A 25,493-nucleotide genomic window follows, 5' to 3' on the forward strand; every position below is an offset into this window, starting at 1 on the left:
GCACTTGCAACATGTGTGTGAAACACATGAAACATCTAGATTTGCAACTTGCAATGTGAAACCACTTGCTGCAATATAAGATTGAAACAGCTGAAACATTTGGGACATACTGTTGCAACATATGTCTGAAACATATGCAACATCCAGATAAAAATGATTGCAACAGACGTTTTGAAACAGATGAATGCAACATGCCTCTAAAACACTTGCAACATGTGCAACACCCCCTATCTACTTTTGCAACATCAAGACGAAAATAATTGCAACATACATCTGAAAACGTCTCAAGTATGCAACACAGGGGATGCAAGGCCAGGCTAGTCGATTTTGGCTGTCAGGGTGGGAGCCGGTGCGCGAGTACCACCAGCACCGGCCATGCTTGTGGGTCCCTTGGCTTGGTTGGGGAAGACCTGAGGCGCCATGGCACTTGTGCCCCCGCGGCCATGGTGGGGATCAGCGACACGGCCAACGGCGATGGGTGACGGACGAACGGCGAGGGAGCGAGCGACGTAGGTGAGCAAGGGCGCGCGACGCGGCCAGCGAAGGGAAAAGGAAACGGCGCGGAGCCCGACGAGCGCACGTTGGAGAAGGGGCAGATGGATGAGCAACCGCGCTACTTTGAGGCCGGGCGGATACGCACGAAGGAGTGGTGTGGTGGGCTCGGGGGAACGGGCGATAAGCACAAGAGAATGTGGTTTTGTTTTTTATTCGGGACCCGCTCCTGAGGAGACACATCCGGACGCAGTCACGAACGGACACCCTACAGGAAGTGTTTCAGAAAATGGATGGGTTAGAATGAAATCGTCAGTTTTGGAATCTGAACAATTTAGTTACGGTCCATTAACATGTTTGGTTTACGTTGGATCCTTGAATGTCTAGCAAGCAGTCCCTAGGCCAGGGTGGCAACCTAAAAAGCTGGTTTAGTGCTTGCTGGAGCTGTCTAGTTTTGGTATCATGGCCTAGTGTTGGAATTTGCATGCTTAGCCTACAATCTAGCACAGTTGCGATCCTGCTAATGGGGTTAAACCTACCCAAAACCCACACCGCCCTGTAGTTTTAAGATTATGCAGTACAACATAGACGCTCATTAAAAGATAAATTTATTGCAGAGTATTCATGAATATTTGTGAGTGCTGGAGGCTTGAGGAAATAAATGGGCCCGATGGATGTGAGGGCTTAGAAGTTAATTTATTCTAGGACAAATTTTCTGTATAAAAATCTATTCTTTTAATGACAAAGGGAGTATATAACTATATATAGAGGGTTCACTCTATAATACTCCCTCAGTTCCTTAATATAAGTCATATAGTTTTTAGCACCAATATTAATGCACGGCCTTGGGAAGGATGTGAGACCGAGGAAAAAAAGGAAAATCAGGCCATTTTCTCTCTCCCAATCAGATTGCTTTATAAATCTAAGGGATTGGTTGGGGCATGTGCTATGTACGGTGGGAATGTTTCTAAATTAATCAGCGTGGGAGCTGATACGTACCTATATTTTGAAATTTTCTTTAAAAATCTATATGGCTTATATTAAGGAACGGAGGGAGTATAAGAAATACTTTCTATGGTCCTTTTAAGTGTCATTTTCACGTATCGATGAGTTAAATATATTCAACTTTGACCAATAAATATAAGAGATTACTATTTATGGTGCGTAATAAGTATCATTTGATTAATCATTGAATATTTTTTTTATAATACACTTATTTAGAGATGCACATGTTACTAATATTTTCTATTAGATCCTGTTAAGAAGGTTTGACATACACATAAATCTAGGTGAAGCTTAAAAAGAACAAAAAGAATATATTTAGTTGTTCTTTCAGTTATATTATTCTATTTTTATTAACGATTACTAGTATATTTCAATCTACACCCACTGATTTCCCACAATAGAATGCATGTTGAATTCATGTCTAAACTACGGAGTACAAAAGTGACGCACATCAAATGGATGGTCAACACAAGAAGACAAATGTGGAAAGATGAGTATGGGGATTTCAAATATTTAAAAACTTCTGTACGTTATCTCCAAATTTCATGTCCACCAAAAGGAAATCCAGAGTTAGGCCCTGTTTAGATTCTAAAAATTTTCACCCTAAAGTGTCACATTAAATCTTACGGCACATGCATGGAGTACTAAACGTAGACGAAAAATAAAACTAATTGCACAGTTGGTAGAGAAATCGCGAGACGAAACTTTCGAACCTAATTAGTCCATAATTAGACACTAATTACCAAATATAAACGAAAGTGCTACAGTAACCAAACTAAAAATTTTTGCCGCCTAAACGCGCCCGGGACTTGAAAACCGGTGGATTTGTCGACAAAGAGCGCAAAGTCAAATCCCACACACAAGAACAAAAGTCAGTGCTGCGGTGGGCTGACAGACCCTGCATTTAATATACCCCTCTGAACCGTGGACTTTGCCAATGTCCCCTTTATTTTATTTTTTATAAAATAAATTCTGGCACCGAAAAGACCAAAACACAAGCAAAGCCAGCAAGCGCGACTGTCACGGGTGTCTCCTCTCCGATCAAATCCACATCGGTACAACCACTGAAAAGCACGCGGTTCCTACCCGTCCGGCCGCCGCCATCAACACCACCGGTGGGAGGTGCCTGTCGCCGCTTCTTGGCTCCGGCCCGGAGCGTCCCTCCCTCCCCTCGTTCTGCAGTTTTCAACGGCGGTTGGGTCCCGTAAAAAAAAATCTAATCCTCCCGTCTCTCTGAAGCCGGCTTTCTTGACTAATCGGCGGCGGAATTTCGCGGCCTGGGTTTGGCTGCCTTGTCTTGTTCCTCCCCATCGGTACTTGCCTGGTGGTTGATACCTTCTATTCCGTTCCCTTGTTTGGTGTTCAAAAGGAAGCATTTCCCACTTGGTTCTTGGTTTGTTGGAGGTCGTCACCTTCTTCCTGCTTTGATTTTTTTCATCGGCGGGAGCGTCGTCAACGCGACGACTCGAGCGGGTAAGATTCGTTCCATCTTTTCAGTGTCCATTTACTTCGTTGTTATCGCCGGCGACGGACGCGGGCGTCGGGTGGGATTGAGCGATATTCACGGCCAATTTCGCATCTTACAGGTGCTCGGCTGGTGGAGCTACTTGTCGCGTCGGCATTGGTCATCATGGGCAGCGTGTGTTCGGCGGGGATCGCCGGGGACAAATCGCCGACGGAGCTCTCGTTCCGAGCGATGGGGTTCGTGGTGGAGCAGGATTTCAGGGCCTTCTCAGCCGCCAGCAATAACAAGACCGCGCCCGTCGAGGAGGCGGTGGATCCTAACCAGGTGAGCGATCAGTCATTTCGTCTGTCGGAGAAGGTCTCGCCGCCGTCCACGAGCGCCAAGACTCGTCGCTCGGTCTCCAAGGAACCGCATTTGACGCATACCGAATCGCGGAAGGCCAAGGCTGGCAAGCCTAGGAGAAGCACCTCCGGCAAGGCCGGTCCGAGCAAGGCAAGTCTTTCCTTCTGGATTTACATGTGCTTGTATAATTGCGCATCCAAATTGATAAGTTCACTGTTGGGAAAAAAATGCTGGATCTTGCATTAAGACTTGGGTGTTGCATTACATTATGTAATGAGTAATGACAATAATTTTGCTGAAGATAATGTTACTTTGTGATCTTATTGGTAACGAGAGGAGCTAAGTTCTGACATTGTAGCATGAACCTTGTGTCAATCTTTCGAAGAAGCTTGTTTTGCCAGGTTTCGTAATGCTTCTGTTTTTCTCAACTCTTCTTGCAGGTTTCAGACATAGGCATAGCGCTTGGTAGAAAGAGTACCTCTGGACTTGGGAAAGCAGTAGAGGTTCTAGATAATCTGGGCAGCAGCATGTCAAGTTTGAGCCCTGGAGGTGGTTTTGTGGTGGGACCAACGACAAAGGGGAACAAAATATCAATCCTTGCATTCGAGGTTGCAAACACAATAGTTAAGGGCATGAGCCTCATGCAGTCTTTGTCCAAAGAAAGCCTGAACTATTTGAAGGACATGGTCCTACTATCAGAAGGTGTACAACGTTTAGTTTCAAGCGACATGGATGATCTGATGAGAATTGCTGCAGCCGACAAGAGGTTTGCCAACACATATATTAGCATTTTAACTCTGTGATGGTTTAGCAGATGTTATAACCCAACTTTAACGTTCCTAAATAATAAAAGGTTTCATATTCTTTGCAGGCAAGAGCTGAGTATATTTTCACGAGAAGTCATAAGATTTGGGAATCGTTGCAAAGATCCTCAGTGGCACAACCTAGATCGTTATTTCTCCAAGTAGGTTCCCACCGTAAACATGGCTTAATGATTGATTCCTAGTGTAATGATCTCACTAGTCCTTGTGTTTGTTTCCAGGCTAGGGTCAGAAATTACACCCCAACCAGAATTAAAAGAAATGGCAAAAGCACATATGCAGCAACTGATGACCCTTGTTCGACACACTGGTGTGAGTATTACATACGTTGACAAAGTCTCTAGTGTTCTTACAGAAAACAAACTGTGTTTGATTACATTTCTTTGGTTTTTGTTAACCTTTGCAGATCATGCAGTCCATTTGATTCCTCTAGCCTTTTCTGATTTGATTGCTATTTCACTACTTGTCCCATAGGATCTCTACCATGAATTACATGCATTAGATAGATTTGAGCAAGATTATCGCCGTAAATTGGAGGAAGAGAAAAGATCAGTTACATTTGAAAGGGGTATGCTGATGTTCATCCATGTATCGCCCTTGTAGTTTCAGATGCTATTTTGCTGCCAGTCCAATTCCCTGATCCTCATCACACTTATAACTGACTGCCATGAATGAACAGGGGACACTGTTCAGATTATCAGACAAGAACTGAAGAGCCAGAGGAAGCATGTACATAATTTGAAGAAAAAGTCTCTTTGGTCTAAGTCTCTTGATGGTGTAAGTAGTTCTTATGCAAATCATGCACAAGATGAAGTGTACACAGATGGAAATTTTCTAATTTTCTGCTTTTAATGGGTAAGATGAATGATGCAAATTGTACCTCCTATTTGTAGGTCATGGAGAAGCTTGTAGATATTGTCCAGTTCTTACATGTCGAGATTCGAGATACTTTTGGGCCTTGTGGTAAGGTTGCTCGCCCACTCTATATTTGTCATCAAACCAGTCACGGTTACCACCTAGTAATTACTACTAACTTGCCTTTTTTGTGTTCTTTTGTTCTTGTAGATGGAGAGTCAAACGAATCGCAAGAGAGCCATCAAACATTGGGGTCTGCTGGTCTCTCTCTTCACTATGCTAATATCATTTCTCAGATTGACAATATTGTAAGTGTCTCGTGTTTACTCAAATATATTTTGCTACCTCATTTCTCTTTTGCATGTGTCCACATTGGTCAGCTACATTTATTTTTCATATTCAAATTATCAATAGGTTATGCTGAAACTAACAGACCAAATATGCTGTATATATTCTCTAGATATTTGGTTCTACAGTCCACAACCTGTAGTCATATTGGTCAATGATGTTATAGGATAAGGTTCAAAAAGCCGATTGGGTTACTACATTCTGAAACTTCGAGATCTTCGCTTTAGAAGTGCTATTTTTATTTTGGTTAAAGTACACTTTACAACCCTCAACTTGCACCAAAGTTCAATTTTCAACCTTCAACTATGAAACCGGTCAAGAAACACCCTCCAACTATTAAAACCGGACGAATTTGGTCCTCGGCCGGTTTCAAAAGCGGTTTTCTATTTTCGGGAGGCGCCGAAATTTTAAATTATTTTTTTGAGCATCTTAACGTTCTCAAATGAAAAAACTCAAAACTACAAAGTTGTAGATCTCATTGAGCTCTACAATTTAAATATAAAAATTATCTTTATCTGACATCGTATCGAAGGGTTTTCTATTTTTTGAAATTTGAGTCTCATCATGCGACAAAATATGATGCTGAAATTTGAGTCGCGTGATGAGATTCAAATTTCAAAAAATAGAAAACCCTTCGATACGATGTCAGATGAAGATAATTTTTATATGTAAATTGTAGAGCTCAATGAGATCTACAACTTTGTAGTTTTGAGTTTTTTCATTTGAGGACGTTAAGATGCTCAAAAAAATAATTTAAAATTTCGGCGCCTCCCGAAAATAGAAAACCGCTTTTGAAACCGGCCGAGGACCAAATTCGTCCGGTTTTGATAGTTGGAGGGTGTTTCTTGACCGGTTTCATAGTTGAAGGTTGAAAATCGAACTTTGGTGCAAGTTGAGGGTTGTAAAACGTACTTTACCCTTTTATTTTTTACAGCCAATCGGTCATCATACAGAAATCTTGCAACTTTTGTTCTGGAAAAAAAAGGAATGTTGTCATAGTTACAGATCTCATGCTACCAATGAGCATAAATGCATAATTGGAACATACTTTCAACAAAATACTTGTTGAACAGTCCTGGGGAACTGTTTACTGACTGATATTCGCGTCGCTGCTTAAGGTTTCCCGAAGTTCTGTCCCCCCTCAAAGTACAAGAGATGCACTCTATCAAGGTCTGCCCTCAAATGTCAAGTCTGCTCTTCGAACAAGACTACTAACTTCCACAGAATCTGAAGAGGTACTCTGATGCTGTGGAATATGATGCTCCATTATCCACATTGATAACATCCACACGGGAGCTTTATTTTTCTAAACATTATTTCCTGCTGCGTTAGGTTCCGATCACTAAAATCAGGAGTTCGATGGAGAAAACTTTGCAATGGATTGTCCCGGTTGCCAATAATACGGCCAGGTACTTCAAATTGAATTGCTTTAGCTACCAAAAAAAAAAGTAGAATCGACTCTGATGTTAACCCTTGTTTGTAATGCTATGAACCAGAGCGCACCATGGATTCGGATGGGTTGGCGAGTGGGCGAACACAGGGTAAGATAAGACACTCATCAATTCTTCTTTTTCAAGAGTAATTACTATTCTCAAAGTACTAAGCTAAATGTGTGTCCCCAAACTGAAGAACTCTCCGATTCGTGCTTGTGCAGGAATGATCCGTCACGGAAACAGGCTGGTCAACCTGACGCGCTGAGGATCGAGACCCTGTATCACGCGGACAAGGAGAAGGCCGACGCGTGCATACTGGACCTGGTGGTGTGGCTCCACATCCTGATCAGCTACAGCAGGCCGCCTAACAACAGGTCACCGAGCCGATCCCCCGTGCGTTCGCCGGTGCACTTGGGCGTGGCCCCGGCGGTGCCAGCAGCAGCATCGTCCAGGGGCCCAGCTGCTCCTGGGCTCACCCGAGAAGACCGCGAGATGCTGCAGGACGCATACACCCGGCGACGGTCCGCTGGGACGACTGGGAAGAGCAAGAGCCAGGAGCTGTCCACGGCGGCTGCGGCGGGCCGCGGCCACAGGCTGGCGCTGAGCAGGAACGACAGGACTGAGCAAGAGCGGCAGCCACTGCTGCCCGTCGGCGTCGCGGGAGCGGGAGCACGGCGGCGGCAGGGTGTCCCCCCTGGCGACGGGCAGGTCTCCCGCCTCGTCGTCGCCCGTGGCTGTTGGCTTCGACATCGACCGGATCAGGTTGGCGCTGGACGTGATGGACAGAGTGGATGTGCAGCAGAAGCAACCGTGAGGCTGGTCACTGCATGCGTGTCTCGTTCAAGAAACGCAGTGAAGTGTGAGTGTAGTATGCATGGCGTGGATGTTTGTGAGTGTGAAGTGTTGATGGGAAGGAAGGGAGAGGTGTAGTAGGCGAGGTTTAGGAATGGGAAACCAAGATTTCGTGAGTGATCATCAGGATTACTAGCATATTAGCATACATAATGCCTGCAGAAACACTGCCGGATGGATAGCGCATATATATATACACATGCATGCATAGGTAAGATTTTTCTCCTTTTTGTTTGTCTTTCTCTCGGGCGGTCAGTATTTGTATATGTACCGTGCCAAATCATCAGGCCAAACAAACTCTGTTGCTTGTAAGCTGTAATAACTGTATATATTATTGTACATACAAGTCGCGAAAATGCAGTAGGCATGCACTCCCGGTGCAAGTTGAGTAGTAAAGCCGTAAAGCATGCTCCTGCTTTGGGCTTGTTGACATTGCTGGGAAGCCATCCAAGATTGCTGCGGCGTGTATGCATCGCCAGATCACAGATCCGTAGGCCAGGAGACGAAGCCGTTCGGCTCACCTTAAAAGCGGCACTATTCAGCCTAATTTTTTAGTCAAAACAGTATTTTTCTCTCACGACATTTTAGCGGAAACAGTGTTTTTTTAGTCAATTTCAGCCAAGCGAACGGGTTGTGGATGGCTATTCCTGCCACCATGCCTTGCCTGGTGAGTGGTGACTGCACTGCAATAGAGTAGTACATGTACATGCACATGCTCATGACCTTGAGAGGCAAAGGCGATGCTGAAGCAGCGTGAGCGTCAGGAAGTGCTTGCGATACCGCTCGCATAGCCGGAACCCGGACACCGGAGAGATCAGATCAGTGAGGAAGCGTCAAGAGACGGACAATTCAGCTGAAGAGCGAGCGAATGCTGCGTCAGCAGAGTAGAGAGGGACGTCGACGCGCGCGGATGATGTGTGGGGGGTGGACTGGTGGCTCCGTGTCTGTGTCTGTGTCTGTGTGTGTGCTACTACATACCAGGTAACCGCCATGGGAAGCGAACGATCTCGCCGTGCGTACCACTACGGCACTACCAGCTCGATCGCCCCTGCCCTGCTAGCTATAGCTGGTCCATATATATGCGCCTAGAGTTGTTGCCTGTATCTCTGTCGTATGTACCCATGCGGCTCGGCGATGTTCACAATGCGCCCGCCGTTGCATGCTTGCGATTCTCCGTCCAGTCTTTCCGCCATTGCTGACGCAGTGACGCAGCGTGAAGCCCATGGAATGCCATGACGACGACCCTTCGTCTTTGCATCACATCACATGGGTGACGACTCAGAGACCAGAAGCAAGCAAGCAAGCGTGGCTCCGTTCACTTGTCTGAAATTAGCTGAAAAATACTGTTCCGACTAAATTGTTGTGAAAGAAAAATACTGTTCCAACTAAAAAAAAAGCTAAACAAGTCAAATATGGGATAAACCGAACCAGGCCGATTGACCTTCGTAAACAGCCGCTTCAACACCCGTTCCACACGTCGTATATATGGTGTGAATGTTAGGTTACGTTTTTTTTTTGAGCAAATGAAGGTTAGGTTACGTGCCCGGTGCCCGCAGGAAGTCCAGCCATAGGGTCCACAGGCGCCTCCATCAAAGTTGATCCAAATGCAACATACCGAAAGAAGCGGGCAAGCTGGACGACGTAGACGTTAGAATACCAGTATTTATACCTACGTACGGCCACTGCCTTGCCAAAGTTACTCAATTTTCGTTCAAAAAAAAAGAACCACATGCTCGTACTTTTTTTTAGAATTACACCGCACAATGTGACACCCACAGCACGCACGCACGCTCACTTTTTCGCAAAGAGTGATGTGTACAGATATTGTATTGGTGGAAGTACATGAGCAGGAATAGCACGCTTCCGCGGTTCCAAAATCAAAGGTTTGTTTATTTTTATTTAGAAGATACATATAAGTAATATATTACTATGATGATATGAGAAGAGATGTCCTAACCAATAATAATGGAAATAATACTGTAAAAAAATCTTAAATTTAGTTTTGAGATAAGCTATGATGTCGATTTATTTGCTGGAGATTGCAAAATAATAAAGTAGTGTACATGCAAAAATCTTCCATGTATTCTCGCTCGATGATTAACTAACGGAAAGCGATGAGGACGCGTCAGCACAAGATATATTATTACGACTCCATGTGTTTCAGGCGAAAGTGCAAACGTCGAGTGACGACAACAGGAAGGGTGTGTCGCCCATTGGCGCGCAACTTTAATTTCTGACCAAAACCAACTAGTAAGTGCAACAGTGCCTGTGCATTAAAACGTGTTGTTTAAGAACATAAGTGTCGAGTATCGATATTAGGAATATCAAAGTAAGAAAGTTAGCGCCCACGCTGTCTTTGGCTCGAGATATATTAAAAGGTCTCGTCCGATTCTAAGGCCGCGGGCTCCGTCTCGCCCGACCCATTGGGTGCTGGCTTCATCTCGCCCGACCTCGAGGCCACGGGCTCCGTCTCGCCCGACCTCGAGGCCGCGGACTCCGTCTCGCCTGATCCCTTGGGTGTGGGCTCTGTCTCGTCCGACCCTAAGGTCGCGGGTTCTGTCTCACCTAAGGTCGCGGGCTCCGTCTCGCCCGACCTTGAGGACACGAGTTCCATCTCGTCTGACGGGAACCCATACCGCCACAAACCACTCTAGGTCCAAGCGTATGAGCCTGAGTCAAAACTCTGACGTCAGAGAAGAGGCTGGCACGCCTCGATGTAACCCATGGCCATGACGGGCCATACCTGGGGATTCACATCAAGAATAGTATCGGGCGTGCCGGTGCTGTTCTGCCTAATTCTCGTACGGACGCTGGCAGGCGCGTTAGTTCACCACGACGTGTGCTGGGTTGGAGTGAAACGCCATTACCGGCAGATGACGCCTGCGCACGGCGCCAGTGACGAACAGGGCAGCGACATGGAACCGTCTCTGTTGACATCTATAGGATCGACGGGACCCGCATGAAGGAGAAGAAGGACCTGGGAACCCTAGAATCCTTCTTCTCTCTCTCGTTCTTCTCCTTTTCCTCCTCTGTAACCCGCGCTTTCCTGTTGTCTATAAAAGGGGAAGCAGGGCCCCCATGGATCGAGATCTCGACACGGGGGATAAAAAATACAAGAGCACGACATGAGCACATGGCTGAGCGGCAAGCGAGCTCTCAGCACCCGTTCACTTCTTCCACCAGAGACTTGGGATCTTCTCCCTATCTCGCCTGTTTGTAACCCCTACTACAAACCAAGTGCCGGTAACATGAGCAGCAGCAAACTAGACGTAGGGACGTTTTCGCCCGAACCAGTATAAACCCTTGTGTCCTCCTGAGCACACCATCCAAGCCAGACTGTGCAAATACAAATTTACTCGTTAGTGGTCCGAAAACACCGACAGTTGGTGCACCAGGTAGGGCTTTTTGCGTGTCTCGACGTTCACATCAGGCCTCAGGAGGGCTAGTCATGGTGTCAGCTGGGTCCCGGGCACGCACGTGCGCTTCGGGAACCTAGACTTTATTATTACGACAGAGGAAGAGTTGGCGCAGGTTCCCGCCGCTGTCCAGCCTCTCCACTTCGCTGGCCTCGACGTGATCACTGAGGCACTTGAGGAGCTGTAGTTGCACGCACCGAAAGGCCTGCGCCCCCTAGGAGCGACCAGCTCCTTGGCTTCGATTATGGGAGGCTAGAGCGCCAGTTCGGCGCCTTCCTAGGACCCCGACCGTCTCGGTAGGACCTAGCGCTGCCTCACCTTCTCGTTCGCCAACTGTCATGACATAGCTTGCCGAAGGAGAGCCACTCTCCCTGGAATACCTCATCCGAAGCACCTCGACAGCGCTCCTGTTCGGTCTGCACAACGCCAGCAGAGATCAGTTGGCCACCTTGTGGCGCAGCGGGTGCCCCATCCCTTACGAACGACGAGTTCATGGGGATGATCGAATACGTCACGGAATCTTTCCATGACATTCTTGCGGGAGAATCAGAGTCGCCCTCTGACTCTAACTCCAGCAGGGGGAGCCATCACCCCTCGTGAGAATGTTTCATGGCAGGTACCCTCGAGGGATACATCAAAAGCATCCACGAGGGAGGGGCTACCCCAATAGATGACCTCGATGATGAGGTTGAGGGGGATGCAAGGGCCTCGTCTCGCCTGTGGGTAGAGCAGCTAAGGGCGTGACACCAAGAGCTCGAAGAAGCATGACTCTAGCTCGAGCAGGAACGCGTGGAGCTCGAGCGAGAGATTGAAAGCCATGGAGAGGGGGGCGCGCACGCCGTGGCCCACGACATGAACTGGAGGATCATCAAGGAAGATAAAGCCCTCCCACACTACACCTAGGCAACCTTGAACATCGCTGCCGCGGTGACCTTGCTCTAGGGGCTTCTAGAGCCGTGACACCGAGGATCGTTGGCTCATTGCGAGATTCGCACACTACTCGAGCGTGCGGTGGCATAGCAGGCCAAGAGCTCGTTGTCCCGATGACATGAGCTCGATGCCAGCCAGTGCCTGCCCTCAGAGCGACCCGATAGGGACATTGTCAGTCCACCAGGCATAGCGAGGTGGTAGGCCGTGCACCGTGGCCCTAGTGCATGAGTGTCTCGGCCTCCACCGTGACGTGTGGAACACCCTAGATGCCCATGGTGATGAGAGGGAGGAGGCTAGCCGTAGCTACTACCTTCATCGTGGGGGATGCTACGACCACAACGAGGACCGAAGCTTGAGCCCCGACTTGCCGGGACCTCAGGTCTTTGGCCGACACATCCTCAACGATGTCTTCCCACCGTGGTACCGACCGCCGACCAACATCCCAAAATACTCCAAGGGAAACAAACCTCGAACTTTGGCTCAAAGATTATCGGTTTGCTTGCCAAGCTGGTGGAGCGGATTGTGACAATTTCATTATCTGCAACCTTCCATTATTCCTGACCAATTTAGTGCGAACGTGGTTGGAACACCTTCTGCCCAACTAAATCTAAAGTTGGGCGGACCTAAAAGAGATCTTCGTAGGAAACTTCCAGGGCACATACGCGCGTCCTGGGAACGCATGGGATCTCAAAAACTATCGATAGAAGTCCGAGAAAACTCTTCGTGGGTACATCCGACGCTTCTCTCCATAGTGCAACGAGCTACCTAACATCGCCAATGTCGACGTCATAGGAGCTTTCCTATCCGGGACCACCTTTGATTCCCTAATTCACAAGATGGGACGTAAGGGCCCGCGAACCACCAAGGAGCTCCTCGACATCGCCACCAGCCATGCCTCGGGCGAGGAGGTGGTCGGGGTGATTTTTGATCACCCCAAGGGCAAGGCAAAATGTGATGAGGACGCTGGTGAAGGTGCCTCCAACCGCCCCAACAACAAGAAGAACAAGCAGCAGCGCGAGTGATTGCTCGTGGCCACTACTGACTGCAAAGGGGGTTGGAAGCCCGCCAAGGGTACCCCGAACCACTTTGAGAAGCTGCTCTAAGGGCCATGATAGAACCATGCCTTCCCCGTCAAGCACCTATACAAGGACTGTGTCCTCATGAAGCAGTTCTTGTCTAGAGGCTCCAACAAGGGGGAGCATAGGAAGGAGCCCAAGTCGGCCGCAGATAACTCCGAGGGGAAGGATGGTGGATTTTCGATGATGGATGGCTGCCTCATGATCTTCAGAGGGTCGACAGCCCATGACTCCAAGCGTCGCCAGAAGCTTGTGCACCGTGAGGTCTATACGGCCGAGCTAGCCATGCCTTCCTTCCTCCAATGGTTAGAGTCCGCCATAACCTTTGATCAGACCGACCATCCGGAATTGTCCCATAGCCAGGAAGATATCTGCTCGTGGTCGACCTGATCATCGGCACGAAGCGGCTCACCAAGGTGCTAAATGATGAAGGTAGCGGCCTCGACATCATGTACACTGAAATGCTCGACACCATGGGCATCGACCGATCGCGCATCCGGTCGACTGGGGTGCCTTTCTACGGCATCATGCTTGGAAAGTAGGCCATGCCACTTGGGCAGATCGATCTGCCCATCACCTTTGGGAATCCAACCAATTATAGGATGAAGACCCTTACCTTTGAGGTGGTCGGGTTCCACGAGACCTACCACGCCATCCTAGGACGTCCATGCTACACGAAGTTCATGGCCGTCCCCAACTACACCTATCTAAAGTCGAAGATGCCAGGGACATGCGAGGTTATCACCATTGGCACCTCCTTCTAGCATGCCTACGAGTGCGAGGTTGAGTGCTGCGAACACATAGCGGCAATTGTCGCCTCTAAAGAGCTCTAGGGCATCAGGGAGGAGGTTGTTGAAGAAACACCCGACCCCAAGTGGTCGGCCGAGTCTTTTGAGCCTATAGAGGGCGCCAAGGAGGTCCTCATAGATCCTAGCGGCTCTGAGGGCAAAGTGGTGCGCATCGGCACCACGCTTTCCTCCAAATTGGAAAGCGCACTCGTCGACTTCCTCCGTGCCAACAGAGACATCTTTATGTGAAAACCCTCAGACATGCCAGGCATTCTGAGAGAAGTCACCGAGCATGCCTTGAAGATCAGGCCAGGCTCCAAGCTAGTGAAGCAGCGCCTACGTCGCTTCGATGAGGAGAAACGTAGGGCCATTGGTGAGGAGATTGTGAAGCTTTTGGTGGCCTGTGTTCATCAAGGAAGTATACCACCCTGAGTGGTTAGCCAATTCCGTTCTTGTACAAAAAAGAGTGGGAAATAAAGAATATGTGTTGACTACACGAGTCTCAACAAAGCATGTCCAAAGGATCCGTTTTCTTTGCCATGCATAGACCAAGTAGTCAACTCGACCCCAGGGTGCGAAACCCTTTGCTTCCTTGATGCGTACTTCGGGTACCATCAAATCACAATGAAAGAGTCTGACCAGCTCATGACATCTTTCATCACCCCATTCGGATCATTTTGCTACATCATAATGTCAGTTTGGCCTAAAGAATGCAGGGGCTATGTACCAACGCTGCATGCTCAAGTGTTTCAGGGATCTCATCGGGTAGACCATCGAGGCCTACGTCGACGACATCGTGGTCAAGTCCAAATAGGCTGACCAGCTCGTAGCCGACCTAGAGTAGACCTTCATGCAAACTCTGAGCAAACTGACATCAAACTTAACCCCAAGAAGTGTGTTTTCAGGGGTCCCAAGGGGTATGCTGCTAGGTTTTATCAGTCTCCAAGTGCGGCATCAAAGCCAACCCAGAGAAGATCTTGACCATCACTGAGGATGGGCCCGATTCAGAACATAAAGGGGGTACAAGCGAGTTATAGGGTGCCTCACCGTGCTCAGTCACTTTATCTCATGCCTCAGCGAATGTGGTCTCCCCCTCTATCGTCTTCTGAAGAAGGCCGACCACTTTGAATGGATGCCCAAGGCCTAGGAGACACTTGACAAGGTCAACCAGGTCCTGACAAAGGCCCTGATCCTAGTCCCCCCCAATTGATAGGGAACCGCTTCTACTCTACATTGTGGCCACCACGCAAGTGGTCAGCACCGCCCTAGTGGTAGAGCGAGAAGAAGAGGGACACGCCCTCAAAGTGCAACGTCCCATGTACTTCATTAGTGAGGTCTTGTCCGATTCCAAGACTCGCTACCCCCAAATCCAAAAACTCCTGTACACCATTCTTATCGCCAAGAGGAAGTTGTGCCACTACTTCGAGTCGCATTCAGTGATGGTCGTGACATCCTTCCCTCTTGATGAGGTCATCCAAAACTAGGATGCCATAGGAAGAATTGCAAAGTGGGTACTCAAGCTGATGGGTCAAGGCATTTCATATGCCCCTTGGATGGCCATCAAGTCCCAAGTGCTGGTTGATTTCATTATAGAGTGGACCAAGATCCAAATGCCACCAGTAGTCATCGACCAAGAGTACTGGACGATGTACTTTGAAGGATCGCTGATGAAGAAAGGCATCGACATGGGGCTGTTCTTTGTTTTACCCCCTAGGGTACGCATGAGGTACATGGTTCACATCTATTTCCCCTCCAACAATGTGGCTGAGTATGAGGCACTCATCAATGGCCCGCGTATCGCCATCGAGTTGGGTATCCAATGGCTTGATGTCTAGGGCGACTCCCAGCAGGTCATCGACCAAGTCATGAAGGAATCAAGCTGCCACAATGCCAAGATGGCTACGTATTGCCAAGAAGTCTGCCAGTTGGAGGACAAGTTCGACTGTCTTGAGCTCAATCACATCTTGAGGCATCTCAACGAGGCGGCCAATACGTTGACGAAAATGGTGTCTGGCTGAGAGTCGGTGCCAATGGGTGTCTTCGCCAATGATCAATACAAGCCTTGGGTCCACTACATGGAACCAGAATAGACCTGTGATGGGCCGCCTGCCCTAGGCTTAGGGTCTAACCAGCCAATGGCTCCATCTGACCCCAAAGTCATGGAGTTTGACGAGGATCCAGTGATAGAGGCCGACCCTCTAGCCGACTAGAGGACGCCTTACCTTGACTACCTCCTCCATGAGGTGCTACCGATGGACAAAACAGAGGCTTTGGTGGCTCGCATGTCATGCCAAGTCCTTTGTCATTATTGAGGGCAACCTCTATAGGCAAAGCCATACTGGGATCCTACAGCGCTGCATCCCCATTGAACAAGGAAAGCAGTTGCTGAGTGATATCCATGGTGGGGTCTATGGGCACCATGCCGCACCTAGGACCCTGGTCAGAAATGCGTTCCGACAAGGCTTCTACTGGCCGACTGTAGTAGCCGATGCTGAACAAATTGTGCATGCCTATGAAGGGTGTTAATACTACACTCGGCATACCCACCTGCCAGCCCAAGCACTCCAAACGATCCCCATCACGTGGCCATTCATGGTCTAGGGTCTTGATCTGGTCAGACCTCTCAAGAGGGCGCCCAGGTGCTATATGCACTTGCTTGTCGCCGTAGACAAGTTTACAAAGTGGATAGAGGCTCGACCGATCTCCACGATCAAGTCTGAGCAAGCCATGCTATTCTTCCTTGACATCGTCCATTGCTTTGGAGTCCCAAACTCTATTATCACGGACAACGGCACATAGTTCACTGAGAAAAAGTTCCTCCAATTCTACGATGAATACCACATCCATGTCGATTGGGCCATCGTGGCACATGCTGCACAAATGGGCAGGTCGAGGGCACGAATGGAATGGTCCTACAAGGCCTCAAGCCTAGGATCTTCAACCGGTTGAACAAGTTTGGCAGACAATGGGTCATAGAGCTTCCCACGGTGCTCTAGAGCCTGAGGATGACCCCTAGCCGGGCCACCAGCTACACGCCATTATTCATGGTCTATGATTCTGAGGCTATCCTTCTAACTGACCTCGATTATGGAGCACCGAGGGTTAAGATGTACGCCGAATAGGGAGGTAAGACGTCCCTCGAGGATGCCATGGACCAACTAGATAAAGCGCATGACGTTGCCCTCCTCCGCTCGGCCAAGTACCAACAAGCGTTGCGCCGGTACCACAACTGTTGAGTGCGGGGTCGAGCCTTCAAGGTCGGGGACCTGGTGCTCCGCCTCGTCTAGAGCAACAAGAACCACCACAAGCTCTCTTCGCCGTGGGAGGGACCATATGTCATCATAGAGGTGCTCTGACCAGGCACCTATAAGCTCAAGACCATCAACGACAAAGTCTTCATCAACACCATGAACATCGAATAGCTACATCGCTTTTACCCTTAATCTACGCATGCTTTCTCTTATCGGTTTCGCTATCGTCTCCTCGATCTTTAGTGACACCCGACTCCAGCAACGGCAAGGGGTCGGGTCTCACTCGGGGGTTGATAAGAGCATATCTATTGGTAGACATTCTCTATGCCTGACCCTTTCTCATGTTAAGATCTAGAACGGAAACAAACAGCTGAGTAAAACTGGTCGGACCGCAAGAAACCTACGCCCCAGTGGCTATAGCAGTTTTTGCTCACCAGCGTGATCAGAGTTTTTTGCCTGCAGCCTGAGCTTTTTAGCCTTAACTATGGAAAGAATCAGAACGCATTAAAGAGTATATCTACCCAGCAAACATTCTCTGTGCCCGACCCTTTCTCACTGTTAAGATCTAGAAGCAAGGGTTGCAGGAAATGAACGCTGAGTAAAATTGGTTGGACTGCAAGAAACCTACGCTCCAGCGGCTACGACATTTTTGCTCACCAGCGTGATCAGAGTTTTTTCACCCGCACCCTGAGCTTTATAGCCTTAACAACGAAAAGGGTCGAAAGACATTAACCTTTTTCTAAAAAAAGGGGAGAAGAGCTAAAAATCTATTTGGCCATAATGAAAATTAAGAGCCTGTCTGTCATAGAACCTGACTAATTCATAAGAGCACAAGTACAATGGCAGTCCAGCAAGCGGTCGCACTGTCATACTTGAGCCCATATAAACCCAGTAGTCTATCGAGTACCCCGACGGGCCTCGATAAATGATCCACAACCAACCAAGATCAGTATATGATTTAACATATATGTCACATATTATATAAAGTTCATAGATACATTTCCATCATCAGAGTACGAAACAAGTTATTACAAACCAAGTTTGATAGATAATAGCGGAAGCAAATTAAGTTTGAAAGTAGCATTTGCCAACATAGTTTAATATAGTGCCAACATACGATCACAGTCCACAAAAGCATGTAGAGGGATTAATAAAGAAGCCTGCCCAAGGCCTACTCCTCATCCACAGCGGGATAGAAGCAACTCTTGCAATAACCATGATAAACTAGTGCCATCTATAACAATAGGGAATAAAACCCTGAGTACGAGAAGGTACTCAGCTAGACTTACCCATCATAAACCAAAAATAAATTGACTCCAAGGATTATGCAAGGCTGTATAAGTGGAGATAGCTTGACAACATTTGCATAAAAAGCGAGTAACTTAGTTATACAATTATAATTCCGTTATCAAGTTATTTATAACTATCCATCTCTAAATTAGCAACTATCATGTGCCAAACATGTGGTATATCTTTTTAAGAGCATGCAATAGTAACCATAGCAGGTATAGTAATTCTATGTTTATTCGAACCATCATATTCCATAATACAATTACTACGATATTGGGGCTAGCTAAGTTTTTCACTATCCAGGAGAGACGACGATTTGAATTGATTTCAACCAGCTAGGAATTTATTCCTAACACAAACCCAGGCGGACCAGATCAACGGTCACCTTAGGTCACCTTTGGTACAACTCAAATCCACATGTCACGGGGTTAGCCCAGCGCCGCACAATTAGGGACAACCAACTGCCAGGACGTTCAGGACTATCCTGCCCTTGGGCTCATGTCTGGCTTCCCCGCACATCCTTACTACCATCTAGAGTGCGCACTCTTACAGAGCGGGGCTCAGCCTGAGTTGAGCTACTCGGCTTCGCGGTCGGAAGGAGTTATCCGGCCAGCTAAGTGATAAGCATGCGTTCAATCTTGTCAGAAGTGCCAACAACGGTACGGTCCTTAATCGGCACATACTGAAATCATTTGAGTCAATCTACCATAGACTTCCGCCTGACCTCCATTTACTTTTACCCCATGGTTCTTTTCCACGATAGCAAATATAGCCAACCGTGCTTTGGTACCCACCTATATCTCGCAGGTGACAGGGAAATCACCCGACTTCTACTGGTCTAAGCAGGGCTAAGCATATATTCGATCCTGTACCTACATAGGGTTAAAGGTGTATTTTTGGACAAAAAAATCATATGCATCAAGTGGTTCCAATAAACTCTTATAACCTAATGCATCAATCATAAAGGACTCGAGTAATATTTTGTAAAACACTAGGGAGACTTAGAAGTGCTCCTGGGGCTTGCCTTTCAGAAAAGAAGTGGGGCGGTGGTCAGGGCACTCCAGAAGCTCTTCTAGGGTCTACTCCTCGCCTTTAGGGAGTTGCGGCTTGAGGAATCTCCTGCTGGTCCCCTTCCTATCCTTCGTTGAACTCCAGCAACGTTATCTCCTCTGTCAATCCTAGATGCATGAATATGGCATAAGATATTACTGAATGCATATATGCTGACAAGTATAGTATGATGACACATGCTGAATGCATTCAGTGTAAGTATTCTTAACAGCATGGTGTTCAAAGTAATAACAAGTGCATCACATTTTACCGAGTATGTACATATCTCTTCTTGATTACTTAATCAAACACTTCAACAATTTATTTACTATACCATAAAATAGCAGCTAATTGTTTTACTCATAACAGAAGTTCTACTTATCCAAATGCTGTGATCTTGGACTTTCTGGAAAGCTTATAAAACTGATCTACAACTCTCTTTTAATACTCTTACTGTGATTCAAGAGTTGTATAGGGCAAACAAATTGTTCAATAAAATCTGTCCAGAAGGCAAACATTTCGGACAGCAAACTTGTAACAGCTAGAACTCAAAAACCCTAAGCCCTATGACTGTAGAAATTTAACAGAAGGTAGATTATTAAGTTATATACAACTTTGTTATTAACAAGTTTTACAGCAAAGACCATTATCCATATGAAATCATCCACACAATTCAAAACTATACATGTAGCTTTGTATTTGAATTATAAAGTGATAATTAGTTATTTGCATACCATCAATGGCTTATAAGCCTTACCATTGACATCAATAGTTACTATGCATCATAAGAACCATAGAAAACGTCATACTTAATCACAATCTAATTATTTAAATGCCTTTATTAATTTAATTAAATAATTAGGGTAAATAATAAACATACACCAAATGTGCACAATAAATTCTCAGAAAATTACATTGGACTCCTAATGCTCACAATATGCTACTGTAAAAATTTCATACTATTTGCACATGTATAACATCCTATGCAAAAATGACAAGCTAGCAAGGGTTATTTTAGTGAAAATGGAAAACATACAAAAAGCACTCATTTACTATATTTAAATCACCATGAAAAATACTAGAAAAATACACATTTCATATTTTTATAAAAAAACTGCACTTCCTAAGGAATACAACAAATTTTGGTTCACAAGATTTGGATCTCTACAACTCCACTTATCATTTTTTCAAAGTTTGCATCAAATCTAAAAACAGATGACCTAGCTTTCTCAATCGAGTCACTGACAGCTGGAGCCCTCGGTTCAGTTGACCCCACACATCAGCAATGACAATACAGAGCGTGACGTGGGACAACCGACGTTTGCCGACGGTGACCCTCTCCGACGACGGTACCGACCCAACCATGATCCCCTTGACCTCCCGCACCTATTGAGCTGACAAGATGGACCTATTGCCGGAGCTAAGCATGGCGGCGACGTCAATGGCGGCACGGTAGAGCAGGACGACAGCGCTACACTGGCGGTGACCGCGGCGACTCGATCTAGTGAGTCTACGAGCTGCTACACACGACGGTGGTTCTAGAGCACCAACCGCTATGGCGAAAGGCAGTCAGAGGCGGTGTGGCCACGACGACTTACCGGGCACGGTTAGTAAGCAAATGTGGGCGCGGTGAGACTCTAGGATGACGGTGGAGTGGTTGCGGTGCTCGGTGGAGGTGGCACGGTGCTCGGCGGAGGTGGCGTGGTGAAGCGACGTGACACGGCGCAAGGCGAGAGGGGTGGCCGACAATGGTGACGGCGGCGCTGTCCGCTGCTGTGGCTACTACGGGTAGGCAAAGGAAGAGGTAGAGAGCGAAATGAAAGCACGGGATGGAGCGGGCGAGTGCTGGGGATGATGAAGGCGCGTTGTGGCTCAACGTGGCCTGGCTGCTCAGACCAGCAGTGACATGCGACTTCACTTCCACCACGTAGGGGCCATGCTCTGTTGCTGGTCGGCCACTGAAGACCAAACGAGTTGGCCATCAGAGCCCCGAACCCAGCCTGACGACGCGATCTGATGGCGATAAAACTCCTAATCCGTAGCTCCATAGTGCAAATAATCTAAACAGAACTCGTAGCCCTAAGTACCAGCTACAAAACTCCTGTAGAAATCAAGGTCTAATTTGCAATGGATAGAGAGTAAAATCAATTCAAAGTAGTGACCATCAAACTGCAAGCACGCAAGACTTAGAAAATTTTTCCTAAGTGCTGAAATAAATGAAATGCTGATCCTTGTGAGCAATTTTTAAGTATGTTAGGAGCTAAACTAGCCTATGACCCAAAAATAAAAGTTGTTCCTCTCATCCAACACTGCAACTTTACTTTAGTGCACACATCCATGCAAGGTCTCTATCATACAGTTCAAACTTGGTCAAATCTATTACATTCAAATGATGACTTATACTTGAACTATGACTTAGTGAACAAATTAGCCCTAGCCATGAATACCAAAGTTGTTCATCATGGCATTCTAAACATGTTTAAGCTATTCCCAAGTTCACACAATCATTTCATATATGAGTTACACATAAAGCTTTCTAGGTCAACATATATAATATCACTTAAGGACTTGATCATATAAAGTGACCTTCATGAACATTGTTCCACTAGTCATCCTAAGTATAGCTATGTTGTTTTAGTGACTCACATCAACCATCTACCTGTATTCACTCATGATCATATGCATATATACAAGGAAACATAAAATAACAAGCATGTTTCATATGTCTCAATCACATGTTTCAATTGTAAAAGCTTATATATGAATGCTCGATGCTCATGCTCATGCAATGCAAGTCAAATTATGCAAGCTTAATACCTAGGGTGTTACAGCCCCTCCCCCTTATAAAAATCTCATCCCGAGATTTGCAAGATGTACCATTCTTGGAAAAAGGCGGGATAAACCTTATGTAAGTAATCCTCTCTTTCCCACGTGGCATCTTGTCCGCTATGATTATTCTATACCACCTTATAAAACTTAATGATCTTACTCCATGTTACTCTTTCCATCTCTTCTAACACTCGGATTGGCTTTTCTTCATAGGTCAAATCCAATTGAAGCTTTATGTTGGTGGGTGTAATAGCTTCCTTAGGTACACAAAGACATCTCTTCAACTGAGAAACATGGAAGACATCGAATATTGCACTCATCTCCGATGGAAGTTGTAACTTATAAGCGACATTCCCATTCCGTTCAATAATCTTGTACGACCCTACATATCTAGGCGCAAGCTTCCTTTTCACTCTAAATCTCTACACTCCTTTCATGGGTGACACTTTCAAGTATACATAGTCTCCTACCTCAAAGGTCAATGGTCTTCTTCTTTTATCAGCATAACTCTTTTGTCTGGATTGAGCGGCTTTCATATGCTATTGAATAATACACACTTGTTCTTTAGCTTCAGTGACAAAGTCGATACCAAAGTATCTCCTTTCACCTGGGCTCAATCCAATTCAATGGGGTTCTACATTTTCTACCGTACAAGGCTTTAAAAGGAGCCATCTTGATGCTTGCTTGATAACTGTTGTTGTAGGAAAACTCAGCTAATGGTAACCATTTCTCCCATGAACCCTTGGAAGATATAACACAAGCTCTCAGCAAATCTTCTACGATCTGGTTTACTCGCTCAGTTTGTACCAAAGTTTGTGGATGGTATGCCGAACTTCTAATCAGCTTAGTTCCCAAAACCTGGTGCAAGTGCTCCTAGAAATGGGCTATAAACTGTGGTCCTCGATCTGAGATTATGGTCCTAGGTACTCCATGTAGTCTCATGATCTAAGAAACATACAGCTCAGCGTACTTCCCCATGTGATACCTTATGTTCACAGGTATAAAATGTGCTGACTTGGTGAGACAATCTACAATGACCCATGTGGAATCATGACCTTGCTATGTCAACGGAAGGCATGTGATAAAGTCCATACTAATTTCTTCCCATTTCCAACCTGGGATAGGCAATGGTTGAAGTAATCCAGTAGATTTCATATGAACAACTTTTACTCTACTACAGTTATCGCACCTAGCGACATAGGCTGCGATCTCCTTCATCTTAGTCCACCAAAAATGGGTTTTCAAATCTTGATACATCTTACTACTGCCCGGATGGATAGTCAATTTGGATGAATGAGCTTCATCTAAAATTTAATTTCTAAGCTCACGGTCTTTCGGTACCACAAGTCAGTCCTCAAACCATAGCACACCCCTTTCATCTAATCTGAAATGCTTAGTTTCTTGCTCTTGCATCTTTCTCTTGATGTGAAATATACCTACATCTGTCTTCTGTAGTTCTATGATTTTGCTCTCAAGTGAACAATTGATAGTGATATTGTGCAGTACAACATGATGTAACAAATTAAATCCATCTTCCAACAATGCTTCCATGGGGTTGCAATGAGATTTCCGACTAAGTGCATCGGCTACAACATTGGCTTTCCCAGGATGGTAGTGCACTTCCAAATTGTAGTCCTTAATCAGCTCTAGCCATCTTCGTTGTCTCATGTTCAGCTCTGGTTTGGTAAAGATATACTTGAGACTTTTGTGGTCAGTATATATATGACATACATTGCCCAACAAATAATGTCTCCATATCTTTAATGCATGAACAACTGCTACAAGTTCTAAATCATGCATAGGGTAGTTGACTTCATGTTTTCTCAGCTGCCGAGAAGCATATGCAATAACTCTTCCTTCTTGCATGAGCACACACCCCAAACCTATACCCAATGCATCACAAAATACATTGAAAGGTTTCTCAATATCAGGTTGTGCTAAAACAGGAGCTGTAGTTAACAGAGTCCTGAGGGTGTGAAATGCTGCTTCACATTCTGGCGTCCACTTGAACTTCTCATCTTTCTGAAGTAGTCTAGTCATAGGCTTAGCTATCTTGGAGAAATCTAGAATGAAACAACGATAATATCCTGCTAACCCTAGAAAACTCCGAGCTTCATGAACCAAAGTCGGGGCCTTCCAATCCATGACCTCTTGTACTTTCGATGGGTCTACAGATATCCCATCTCTTGATAAGATATGACCTAAGAAAGGTACTTTACTCAACCAAAATTCACACTTGCTAAACTTTGCATACAACTGATGCTCCCTCAATCTAGATAGAACAATCCTCAGATGCTCCGCATGATTTGCCTCATTCTTTGAATAAATCAATATATCATCGATAAACACAACCACGAACTTGTCGAGCTCGGGCATGAATACCAAATTCATCAGGTACATGAAGTAGGTAGGAGCATTCGTTAGTTTGAAAGACATAACCAAATACTCATATAGGTCGTACCTAGTGGAGAAAGTAGTTTTAGGTATATCCTCTGGCCTGATCTTTATCTGATGATAGCCTGATCTCAAGTCGATCTTGGAGAATACCTTTGCTTTTGACAACTGATCAAACAAGATGTCGATGCGAGGCAACGGGTACTTGTTCTTGATGGTCATAGCATTGAGTGGCCTGTAATCCACACACATTCTCAAGGACTTGTCCTTCTTCTTTACAAATAATGCTGGACATCCCCATGGAGATGAACTAGGTTGAATGAGACCTTTGTCCAACAGATCTTGTAGCTGAATTTTAAGTTCTGCTAACTCATTTGGTGGCATCCTATAAGGCCTTCTTGAGATAGGTGCCGTACCTAGCACTAACTCAATCTTAAATTCCACATCTCTATCAGGTGGTAAACCTGATAACTCCTCTAGAAATACATCAGGAAACTCACCAACCACTGGGATATCGCAAAGGTTAGTGGTTTGGATAGCACAAGCTAAGTGTTGGAGTTCAAAATTTCTGGAGAGTGGTAGTAGAAAAGCATTTCCTCCCTTGGGTTCTCTCAACATAACAGTCCGAGTGCTAGTGTTAATGAGAACACCATGATCTTTCATCCAATTCATGCCTAAGATTACACTTATGGATAACCCAGGCAATACTATCAAATCTGTTGTATACTCCCTCTCTAGTATAGAGATGAGCACATTTCTGACTATCTTATTTGTAGAAATTGTAGCCCCGACTGAACTTATATTATAACCACCCTTGCTTACTTCAATTATTTTCTGATCATGTCTAGATGCAAAT

General features: G+C 46.1%; 1 pseudogene; it reads left to right on the forward strand.

The window, feature by feature from the left end:
* Positions 1–2,538: 2,538 nt before the first annotated feature.
* On the forward strand, positions 2,539–7,967 carry LOC136463540 (protein PSK SIMULATOR 1-like; annotated as a pseudogene).
* The last annotated feature ends 17,526 nt before the right edge of the window (positions 7,968–25,493 follow it).

This window comes from Miscanthus floridulus, chromosome 7 (assembly GCF_019320115.1).
Source record: "Miscanthus floridulus cultivar M001 chromosome 7, ASM1932011v1, whole genome shotgun sequence".
NCBI lineage: Eukaryota > Viridiplantae > Streptophyta > Magnoliopsida > Poales > Poaceae > Miscanthus > Miscanthus floridulus.